Source organism: Phalacrocorax carbo, chromosome 2 (genome assembly GCF_963921805.1).
Source record: "Phalacrocorax carbo chromosome 2, bPhaCar2.1, whole genome shotgun sequence".
NCBI classification, from domain to species: Eukaryota; Metazoa; Chordata; class Aves; order Suliformes; family Phalacrocoracidae; genus Phalacrocorax; species Phalacrocorax carbo.
In genome coordinates this window covers 19777159-19789238 of record NC_087514.1, presented here as the reverse complement: position 1 = coordinate 19789238, position 12080 = coordinate 19777159, and positions in this window count along the sequence as shown.

Genomic DNA, 12080 nt, shown 5'->3' with positions numbered 1-12080 from the left:
CCTTCCTTTTTCTGTTCACATCCCTGGTTCAGTTAAGAATGACAACTTTAAAGTCATTGTGTGAATGTTGCATTTGCTTACTGTTCAGATGAGAAAGAGTAATGTGTTTGGAACAGATACATGAAACATGAAAGACAACTTGAAAGGAGTCTCTGTCATTGAGTTGATAGCCTTTAGTAAGCTATAGCTGTAACAGATGCTGCTTAAACTTGCTAGATTATATATTCTTACAAGTAAAATGAACATCAGGTATGTACGATCAGTCTTTTACAGGTGTTTAAAATAACATGCTTAATATGCAAAACATGAAAAAAATAAGTTAAAATATAAGAATATCATTTTTACTGCTGGAAGGGAGCCCACAGTAGGCTTGTGTCGTTGCTCAAATTGGTTACTACAGTTAAAGTTTAGTTTTAAAGCAGCCCTGCATTTGATTTGCAATTAAAAAAACTGAGTTTTTACCTTTCTCAATTATTTGTTATTCACAGAAGTTGTGGAATAGTTTTGCACAAATAAGTTTCAGAATCAAGGTTGTTTGTGAAATGCTCACTTCAATGATTCGGTAATAGTGATTCATGTTTTGTAGCTGATCACTCAAAGCACATGGTATTGTTCCCCTTTTATGAGAGGAAGAAAAATGGTGAATGTATAACTCACTTCCTGAATGGATGGAAGAAATAGAACAAAAATCTATTAAAACATCAAGTTTCACAAACTTTTTAAGACTATCTGATGTGTGTTTATGCAGTCATAGAAAACAAGCAAGACTGAAGAAATAAGTTCATAAATATTTAATCATTAGTCCCCAAACAATCCAGAGGTGACACGTTTTGCTCTGGGTGGTCTCAAAGTTTGGAGTGTTGAATTCTTTTTGTTCTTTAAGCCTTCAAGATTTTTATCTGGTTTATCCCATGAATGACTTCATCTGGAGGACATGAGCTACATGGAACTGGAGTTTAAAAAGATATCCTATAATGCATACAAAATATTTATACCCAAATTAATTCCATCAAAGTTTAGGCATTTCATTCTTACATTTACTTGCACTAAAGGAGGGGAGCAGTAAGAGGGCCAAAGAAGTATTTTCGACTGATTCACTGAGCAAAAGAAGGAGAAAATAATTTTTATTATTATTCCCAATTCAATAAATCTTCCCAGAAAGGACCATCACCCAGGTGATGCATAGCCCACCAGCTGCAGCCTGATTAGATTGATTCAAAGCAGTCTGATCTGGATCCAGAATGAAGAACTTTCCTGAAATCTGGGTGTTGAATGCTTAGACAATAAACCTACAGACACCACAAAAGGCTCAAGAGGAATGATTCATCTCTCCGTGATTTTGACTTCTAAGAGGTAAGTGTCTAAACCAGAGCTAGTCACTCTAAAGGTCCCTTCAGCCACTGGATAATATTAGATGATTCTATTTCAGACATCTTATTTTAGATGAAATGACGGCAGAGAGTCATTAAGATGACCTGTTCAGTGTAAAGTTTTCTACACTGTGCTTATCTAGGGTTCAGTTAGACGTCTTCCACTCCTGGCTGTAATACATCTTATCCATACTGGGAGTTCTGCTGTGAGTTTTAAGGCAGCATATTAGACTCTCAACCTTTTGAGGCTTTTTCAACAGTACCATGTAGCTGCCTCAGGTATATCAATGCCCTGCATGAGACAATGACAAAATAACCCTTTGTTCGAAGTTATTAAGCACAGATTGGGCATATTATTCTGGATTTAGTAATCTTGCTCCACAAAGATCACCTTTTTATATTTATCTAGTTTTTAGGGTGCAGGTGAATTAAATATTTCTGTATGGTATTACATAACATGGGGTTTGCAGAATTCCCTAGATGCTTTTCATAAGCAACTCAAAAGACTGATCCCGCTATGTAGGCAGCAGAATTAAATTATAGTTTTCACAGAATCATGAAACAGTTTGGGTTGGAAGAGACCTTTAGAGGCCATCTAGTCCCACCCCCCTGCAGTGAGCAGGGGCATCTTCAACTAGATCAGGTTGCTCAGAGCCCCGTCCAACCTGATGTCGAATGTTTCTAGTTTTTTCTTACTTCAGAAGGAGCAGGACCCACATGTGTTAGTAAAAGTGTTGTCATCGTGCTGGTGGGTATGCATTGGGAACACATGAGTAAATACGTCACATCATAACAATGAAATGTGAAGGAGAAGCCACCCAGATGACCTGGTGGAGTATTCAGCTTAACCTTTTTCTTGGATAAGACCAATGTACTTATACTTCAGAGCAAAGCCCCTGAAACAGCGTTTCCATCAGGAAGCCTGCAATGGCAGGAAAGAAATAGTCTGACAAGGCTTTTGTTTCTAATCACTAAACCAAGTACTGATGTGTTATCCGTGACCACCAGTATTGTTTATGTGCTTGGTTGCTGTAGTGATAGCATCATATGAATACTGCAATTGAGACTGAATCCTTCTGGCAGCAGGACTGGTTTTCAAGCAGCTTCTAATTGCGTGTTTTCAAAATCCTTCCTCTATAGTTTTCTGAGTACAGGGCCCAATAAAATAGGAATAGACCTATAGAAAGGCTCCAGCATTGCTTTTCTGGGTAGAGGAAAGAAACTGATTCCAAGTTACAGAATAAAAAAGACAAGGAAAAAAAAAAGCCAGCTCAGTCAGATGGTCACTGGCATGCTGCTCCTTCCCTGCAGCCACACAGGTGGGACCTGGAGAGTTGCCTCTCCACTGCTGAGCCCTGGAGCAGCCCTGAGGTGCCATATGAGAAAGCCCTCTACAAGTCACAGACTTGCAGGCCCTCTTCTTGAGCCAGTGTTTGGTGTGACTCCAGAAACCCCATAAAGTAAGGATCAACACACTTTGTTGAGTCAGAAACTGAGGTCCATCAGCAACGATACCTTTCGCAGCATCCCAGGACTAACTCACTGTCTCAGGTGTGGGTGCCAGTTCTGAAACCTCCCTGCAACTACTAGAAGAGATATAAACCTTCCTGCGAGGCATCCTCCTAGTCACTGCAACCCATTGATTTAGGCCAGTTGCAGCAGTCAAGTGCTGCTCCAAAGCCATTTTGAGCACCAGTACTGACCATTGCTAGCCTCCTCCATGGTAGGATGGGAATATGCCTGTCAAATTTTATATAGCTTGAATAAGCATGGGAGGCTGCTTTTGTATGCTACAATCCCTATCCTTAGCTGGTGGCTGGAGATAAGGAGTGGAACCAATGGAGAAAACTATTTGCCACTGTCTTATTTTTTCCTGTCCTTTCTGCCTGGATTTTATTGTATCATGCTCAGTCAGAAACAACTACCTGGTTCACCAATATGGTTATTTATTTTCTTTTTCTCTCATCCCATTATTATGCTGGGACTGTGCTGCAGATACTAACACTTCTCAGATGTCTGAAGGGAATGTACCATGTAGCCTTTGCCCTGATATGAAATTTGTCCCAAGTGTGCAGCAAGAAGCTTAAAATAGTCTTTCTACAATGTGTCCAATGTTTTTCAGGAGCCTTTCCCTGGAAAAGAGCTGGTTTTTGTGTGCTGGGGTAGAAATAGGGGAGGTGAACCTGGGAGAGCATTAACCTGTTCCTGCAATGCTATGAGTGTTTAGCTGTTTTGTGTTTTAAACAAATGCTTCAGATCTTTTTATTCTAAAAAGGAAAAAAAAAGTTTTTTTAAAGTGTGATGGTTTAATAACTATTCTATTTCCAAAAGGAAAGTATATATCTAGCTACACTGCTTTTTCCCTCACTCAGGGACAGATCTTGTGCTGATCTATTAATAATTTTAAGTGCTTGAGTTTACACACCTAACCTGGTATGCCAGAATCCTACATGAGAAATTTGTAATCCTTGCCCAGAGTACAGGACAAGGTGCATTTCAAAAGAGTTCATAGTTTGCATGGGAGTTACCATATGTTAGGTGTTTGGAAATATTAGTATGTGAAACTAGATCTCATATTCTGGACTTGTCTTCTCTCTTCTACAAGTTTCTGACTTTTCTGCCTTTCTTTGCCCAGGTTTAAATTGTAAATCAGCCTTTTAAGATTTTCTTTTTCTTTTAATTATTTTTACAATTAGCAAACTGTCATGTATTTTCAGCCTGCCTGCCTTACTTAGATTCCTTACTTAAATTGTCTTTGCTTAAATTCCCTTTAATTAGCAGATTATATTTTACTTCGCTAATTGAACACCTCTACACAGGAAGGTTAGGTGAGGAAATAAAACTGTCTGGAAAAAAAGCATGTTGTGCTGGCTAGAGTCAAATGTGCAAATAATCTTTATCGCTCAACATATTCAAATTCTAGAATATTTGTTCCCTGGGTGAGTTCAGTGGCATTGAACACATCCTCCCAGGTGCAATTGGCCTGCTTGCTGGGACTTTTCCATAGTTTTGGGAGGCTGGCTGGGAAAAATGTGAGGAATAGGTAAACTGGAGAGGGAGCTGAGGATGTGCAGAGCAGCTCCTTCTGCCTGCACACCTTGTGGGTCTGCATTTTTGTGGGCTCATTTAATGACCTCTTGGTTTTGCCTCACAGACTGGAATTGGGTTGTAGGGTGCCATGCGAAAAGCTGTGGCTTCCTGCATCCCATATAACATCTTCCACTTCTGAAACAGGCACTTGTGTGACCTTCTGTCCTGTTATTGAACCTGTACTTTCTCCTGCCTATCGCCAGTATTATTAGTACCTGCACCACAGACCACATCATTCTGGCATGATTCATCTAAAGGACCGTGTCTCCCTGGCAAATGGAGCTCTGATATGAGGCTTATGAAAAAAAATGCAGGCAAGAATAGACATTTGATCTTCAGAAACAGAAAAAATAATGTGAACAGAAGCATACCATGAATAAACGAAACTATCTTGATCCACCAGCTGGAGACTGGTCTGCAGTTTGTGATGATGAATGTGGTAGGGAATGCAAGCAATAATTACTGAAGTACTGAATTGTCATCAGAAAGTGACATTCTTGAAACAGAAAGATACTGCATAAATAACGCCCATCATTTTTGCACTGAATATTTTGCTTACCCTAGTATTGAACCCTAAGAACTTTAAATAATTGATAGTGAAATGCACTAGTTCTGAACCAGATTGAAATCCTGGTGGTGAGGACAAGCGCTTTCCCTTTTTTTTTTTTTTTTGGCTTGTGTATTGTCACATCTGTTCTGATGAGGTCTCCTGCTGGACAGCTGATGGGAGTATTTGCAGCATAATACAGCCTCTGTATTATAAGGATGGCCATCAGCATTTTGTTACCTCAGTCTGCCAGTATTTCCATTGTGATGCCTGGCACAAGCAAAGTGGTTTCCTCTCCATATGGAAGGAGGCAGTCTGCATAACAGAGGCCATAATTTGGATGTTGGTTTTGGTCCCTTCTGTGGCCCAGCCACATAGCCAGCTTTCACACAACAAAGCCTCTTATAAAGAGCGTTGGCTGGAAAGTGGGCCAAATTCATCCTGGTGTAATTCCATTACATCTGTAGATTTGCCATGGTGAACATATTACGTTATTTCAACAACAAACCCATATGAAGACTTTTTGGGCACACTTAACTCCTTTACACCATCAAATTGAATATAGGGTTTGTTTTTTCTACACATTTGGATGAAAGGTTCGTCAGGAAAGGGCTGTGTTTTGATTTAGTGCCAGACTTTCACAATGGGATTTTGCCTCTTCGGTGTGTTTGCAGTACCAATTATATTAACTCTCTAAACTCAGAAGGCATATTTTCTCAGAATGTATCCTTCTTTATTTGTTACTGTAGTCTGTTTTCCTAGTGATATAAATAGATATGTTACATGACAGGTCAGTTTTGACCAACGGTAAGCATATAGCTTCCAGTAATTTGGAAAATTGTGGTTCTGTTGGTTCCTAATCAACACTGTCCTTGTAGCTGTGAGACAAACACACTTGTTTCTTTTGACTTGGATTTTGTTTCTAATATAGGCAAACAGAACACAGTTTTTTGGGGTAGGTTTGTCTACATTTTGACACTGAAAGGCTGTGATTGGCAATTCTTCCATCTGTTAGTCAGCAATTCCTGCCAGGAAGAGAAGATGGGAGGCTTAAATGAGGACTGACAGCAGAAATAACAAAGAGCAGGAACTGGAAATAGATAAATCTGATCATATTCCTTTAACTTGATGTTTACTTCTTACAATAATTTTTTTTTTCTGGTGTTGATCTACAAGAGAACAATGCAAATATGAAGCCACATGGTTCAGGGGCAGAGATGTGTCTGATATACAGGGCTGAATGGCTAGGATGAGGTATGAGTTATTAGTATGTGATCTAATTTGTGGTATGGACGTATGATGCATGTCAGTTAATGAGCTGAAAAGAATTTCTTCCTCTGCATGTGCTCTTCATTTCTTATGAGAAGATATGAGGAGTAAAACACACAAGGTAGGTCACAAAAAGTCACTGGTAAATCTCAGCTGAAGAATGTCAATTTCTTATTTTAAATTAAAATTAATTTAAATGTAAATTAATTTTCTCTTTCCTGTTCTACCTTCATTATTTTTCTTATCATATATTCAGCATTAATAATGGCTTAATCTGTCTGTTTAGGGCTTCAGTAGTAATAGCTTTTATCACTGCAGCATCTAACATATATCGCAAAAGCTGTGGAGGGATCTCACAGAGCCTGTAACTGGCAGTTTCTGACACCATGCTCTAATGGCCATAATGACATTGATAGTTTAGGACGAAAGAGATATGAGTTTATGAATGTTGCTTCACTGGACAGCAGTTCTTAAGCAAAAACAGGTTCATCTTGGAACGTTTTTCCATAATTCAACATGGTTGGGTTGCATAATATATTTCATACCTCAGACTGAGATTTACAATTCAAAAGACAGTAACACAGGGGCAGCTGTAAAAAGTGACATCATTAGTTATCTTTTAACTATTTTCAAGCCAATTTCCTTTTCTGGTTATGTTGAAAAAATGTGTTCAGGACAAGTCGGTTCACTGTGCTTGTTTTTTATGGCAATTGCAAGGGGCTGTTATGAACTTTTTTCCAAGCTCTCCTCTCCCCTGAGAAACTGGCTCACGCATTAGGTAATGAAGAGTCATGCACTTCAGCCACTTCCAGGACCTATCTCTGCTGCACAGTGTTGGAAATAGAACTGCCTTTCTGAGTCAAGCTGTTGGAAATGAAACGTGTAACAGCTTACAGGACCACACAGCAATGCTACATGACTTAAAAGTACTTTTAGTTTTATTAAAAGCTGTACAAAATTAGGTACAATTAGAGAAAATCTTACATCTGCAGGAGTCTTTGTTTGCTTGATAAGGAAGACGAATTCATTTTAAGAAGCTGTTACAAAGGCTTTTTTTTTTTTTCACATCATAGTAGGCATTTTACACAATTTTAATTAGATGAACACAACAGTAGACTTTTTAGAAGACCCAACCTAACTTCAGGCTGTTCTGGGTTCCTCACTCTTTCATATGCTTTAAGTCCATCTCACAGGCAGATTCTTGGGGCTCTGAAAAAAAATTAGAGCAACTGATGTTTACATTGGCTGGAGTTGGACCTGCTTTTGTGACATTAGATGGGATCCCTTCCTTACCCTCACCTCAGCTAAAGGGGTTCCTGATGTCAGCACAGCAGAAACTTAGCATAAGTAAAGTAGATAATAGTGCCCCAGATACCTTTAAATAGGTGTTGTTGTTAGTCTAGAACTTTTTGTCTCACACAGAAACCCTGTAATAGGGCAGTTTGCAAGATCCACTGGCACCAAATTTCCCTCCTGTTTTTCTGTGAGAAGAGGTTTGTATGCTCATGCTTTTCAAGCATTCCTGTGAGAGGCACTTGCAAAATGGGCTGTGCTCTCCCTCCTGCTGACAGTGTCATCATCTAGAAGAAGCACCAGTCCTATATACTGGGCTCAAGGCTTTTTCAGAAAATACTCCATTTCATATATCAAGAACAACAACAAAATTCATTGTAACTGAATGCTTCAGCTTAATCTTTCATTAAAATCCTTTTTCTGAAGGAATAGCTTTAGTTACTGACCGGTCATCAGGTCAAGCTCACTATTTACACCAAATTTAAATGCCTCATCAAACTCTTACGAGCAGTGAATGTGTGGCAGCTGCACAGTATTCAGGTACCATTTCGTCTGAGCTCAAGATCGGTGCATCCCCAAGAGGAAAAAGTCAGGCAGAGGAGCCAGGAGACCTGCATGGATGAGCAAAGGGCTTCTACAGAAACAAAAACAGAAGGAGGAGGTTCACAGTATGTGGAAAAAAGGACTGGCCACTTGGGAGGAAAATATGAATGTAGTCAGGGTATGCAGAGATGCAATGAAGAAGACCAAGGCCAACTTGGAATTAAATCTGGCAATGCGTGTCAAAGATAACAAGAAGGGCTTCTTCAAACACATCAGCAGTAAGAGGAAGACTGGGGATACAGTGGGCCCACTGCTGAACAAGGACAGGGTCCCTGGTGACGCAGGATGCAGAGAAGGCAGAGTTACTGAATGCCTTCTTTGCCTCCGTCTTCACTGCTAAGGCTGGCCCTCAGGCATCCCAGCCCCCAGAGAAGAGAGGACAAATCTGGAGAAAGGAAGACTTACCATCAGTTGAGAAGGATTGGGTCAGAGATCATTTAGGCAAACTGATTCTCACAAATCCATGGGCCCCGATGGGATGCACCCACGAGTGCTGAGGGAGCTGGTGGTTGTTCTTGCTGAGCCCCTCTCCATCATCTTTGAAAGGTCATGGAGGACAGGAGAGGTGCCCCAGGACTGGAGGACAGCAAATGTCACTCCAGTCTTCAAATAGGGCAAGAAGGAGGACCTGGGGAACTATAGGCCAGTCAGCCTCACCTCCATCCCTGGAAAGGTGATGGACCAGTTCATCCTGGAGGTCATCTCCAGGCACGTAGAGGACAAGAAGGTTAACAGAAGTAGTCAGCATAGATTCACCAAGGGAAGATCATGCTTGACCAACCTGATAGCCTTCTACGATGGCATGACTGGCTGGGTCGATGAAGGAGAGCAGTGGATGCTGTCTATCTTGACTTCAGTAAGGCATTTGGCACTGTCTCCATAGCCTCCTCCCAGGCAAGGTAAGGAAGTGTGGGTTGGCTGAGTGGACAGGGAGGTGGGTTGAGAAGTGACTGAACAACAGAACTCAGAGGGTCGTGATCAGTGGAGCAGAGTCTGGATGGAGGCCCGTAACTGGCGGTGTTCCCCAGGGGTCTGTACTGGGTCCAGTCCTGTTCAACATATCCATCAGTGACCTGGATGATGGGACAGAGTGTAACCTCAGCAAGTTCGCTGATGATACCAAGCTGGGAGGAGTGGCTGATACACCAGAAGGCTGTGCTGCCACCCAGCGAGACCTGGACAGGCTGGAGAGCTGGGCCAAGGGGAACCTGATGAAATTCAGTAAGAGCCAGTGCAAGGTCCTGCACCTGGGGAGGAACAACCCCACACACCAGTACAGGCTGGGGCTGAACTACTGGAAAGCGGCTCTGCTGAGGATGACCTGGGAGTGTTGGTGGACAACAAGTTGACCATGAGCCAGCACTGGGCCCTTGTGGCTGTCATGGATTTAGCTGGGATAGAGTTAATTTTCTTCACTGCAGCTGGCATAGTGCTGTGCTTTGGGCTTAGTATGAAAACAATGTTGATAACACACTGATATTTTGGTTGTTGCTGGGCAGTGCTTGTACTAGTCAAGGACTTTTCCAAGTTCCCAGGCTCTGCCGGGTGCACAAGAAGCCAGGAGGGGAGGGGGCACAGCCAAGAGAGCGGATTCAAACTGGACAAAGGGATATTCCATGTCATGTAATGTCATGCCCAGTATGTTACCTGGGAGGGGCTGGATGAGGGAGGGAAGTGGCCACTGCGGCTTGGGGACGGGCAGCATCAGTTGGTGGGTGGTGAGCAGTTGTATCATTTGTGTTTCTGTTTTTTCTCCTTTTTCCCTTTTCCTTTTAATTATATTATCATTATTGTTATTATCATAATCATTATTATAATTATAATTATTATTATTGTATTGCAATTACTAAACTGTTCTTATCTCAACCTACAAGATTTGTTTTTTTGTGCTTTTGGTCTTCTGATTCTCTCCCCCATCCCGCAGGGGTGGGGGGAGTAAGCAAGCGGCTGTGTGGTGTTTAGCTGCCGACTGAGGCTGAACCATGACAGTGGCCAAGAAGGCCAACGATATCCTGGGATGCATTAAAAGGAGTGTGGCCAGCAGGTCAAGAGGGGTTATCCTCCCCCTCTACTCTGCCCTAGTGCGACCACATTTGGAGTGCTGTGTCCAGTTCTGGGCCTCCCAGTTTAAGTATGACATGGGACTGCTTGAGCAAGTGCAGTGGAGATTTATGAAGATGATCAGGGGACTGGAGCATCTCCCTTATGAGGAAAGGCGGAGAGACCTGGGTTTGTTCAGCCTGGAGAAGAGAAGACTGAGGGGGCATTTCATAAATACTATAAATATCTAAAGGGTGGGTGTCAGGACAATGGGAATAGGCTCTTTTCAATAGTGCCCAATGACAGGGCAAGGGTCAATGGGCGCAAGCTGGAACACAGGAAGTTCCACCTCAATATGAGAAAAAAAAACCTCCTTTCCTGTGCGGGTGCCAGAGCAGTGGCACAGGCTGCCCAGGGAGGCTGTGGAGTCCCTTCCCTGGGGACATTCAAACCCTGCTGGGACGTGTTTCTGTGCCCCCTGCTCTGGGTGTCCCTGCTCCAGCAGGGGGGTTGGACAAAATGATCTCCAGAGGTCCCTTCCAGCCCCCGCCATTCTGTGATTCTGTTTTCTAGTACTTGTGTTTAAATAAAAGGCAAAGCCATAATAATTACATGACTTATTAAAACTCTCAAAAAAAACTGATTGAGAAGAGTTTATAACTGAAAAATGCATCTCTGTCCTAGAGATATTATTGACTCCATCTCTCCTCTTTGGCGAATGATGTTTTCAAGAGCCCAGAGCCCTGGAGACCCCTTGTCTGCAATCAGAGGTGTGACTACAGCCTGTGCCACTCTACTCTTTTGTAGTGAGGCTATGTGATAAGAGCACAGACTACTAAGTACTGGAGGCGCCATCAACAGCTGCTCTAGTGCAGTTTAGACGGCAGGGATCTCAATGGAATATGCTCTGGTAGATCTGTGTGTATGCATGTATACCTCAATGGAGGTTTGAGAGGACAAAACTGTAGAATATAAGAAAAGTGTGTCACTCATCATCAAAGTGATGGACAGAATACTTTGTTATGCCAGAAAAGAAAAGTAAATGGGCATTACCTTGTAAAAGTCCTCATTACTTTCCCCTTTCCTTTTTGCTCCTTTTGGTACTCAACCATATTTGCCACGTGGCAATTCCAGAAGCTCAGAGTTGGCCAGCAAAACTCCTGTCCTGGGGGAAAATTGCTCAACTTAGATAGTTTATATCAAATCAAGATTGAAGTGGTTTATTGACTTACTAATTGACCACATAATTAAAGTGATCAGTGAACTATATATTGGGATGAATATCAGTACAATACAACACGTAAATCACAATATTAGACACTGTAAAATATTAACAAACATGAATTTCTAAATACCTTTCTAAAACTTACTCCCAGAAGTGATTAATTCCCAGACTGTGTCTTGGACATGGGTGTTCCCCAACATGCTGGTCTCTGCACCTCACCTTTGCTGCACTATCTCCAGTACCTCCCTGTCTTTCTTGTACTGGGGAGCTCAGCACTGGATGTGGCACCCAGATGCATCTCATCAGGCCTGAGAAAAGACCTGCTGGCAACGCTCTGCCTAATGCACCCCAGGAGGCTCTTGGCTTCCTTCAAAACAAGAACAACACGGAACAGTTTTAGAAATGTTTAAAAAGTTCTGGTGGGGTTGGACCACACTGTCCCCAACTGAAAGCTGCCCCTAAGCACCTACAAAGAAATATACAAGATTTTTCAGACTGTTAGTCTGCACTGTAGTCTATGCCACTGCATTTTTACTATTATTGTTTCCTGTATGAGGGAACTGAGGTTAATGTGGGCTTGCTGTAAGTGCTACAGCTACACCCTTTGATAGCAGTTTTTGAAAATACTTGTTTTAAGCTAAAA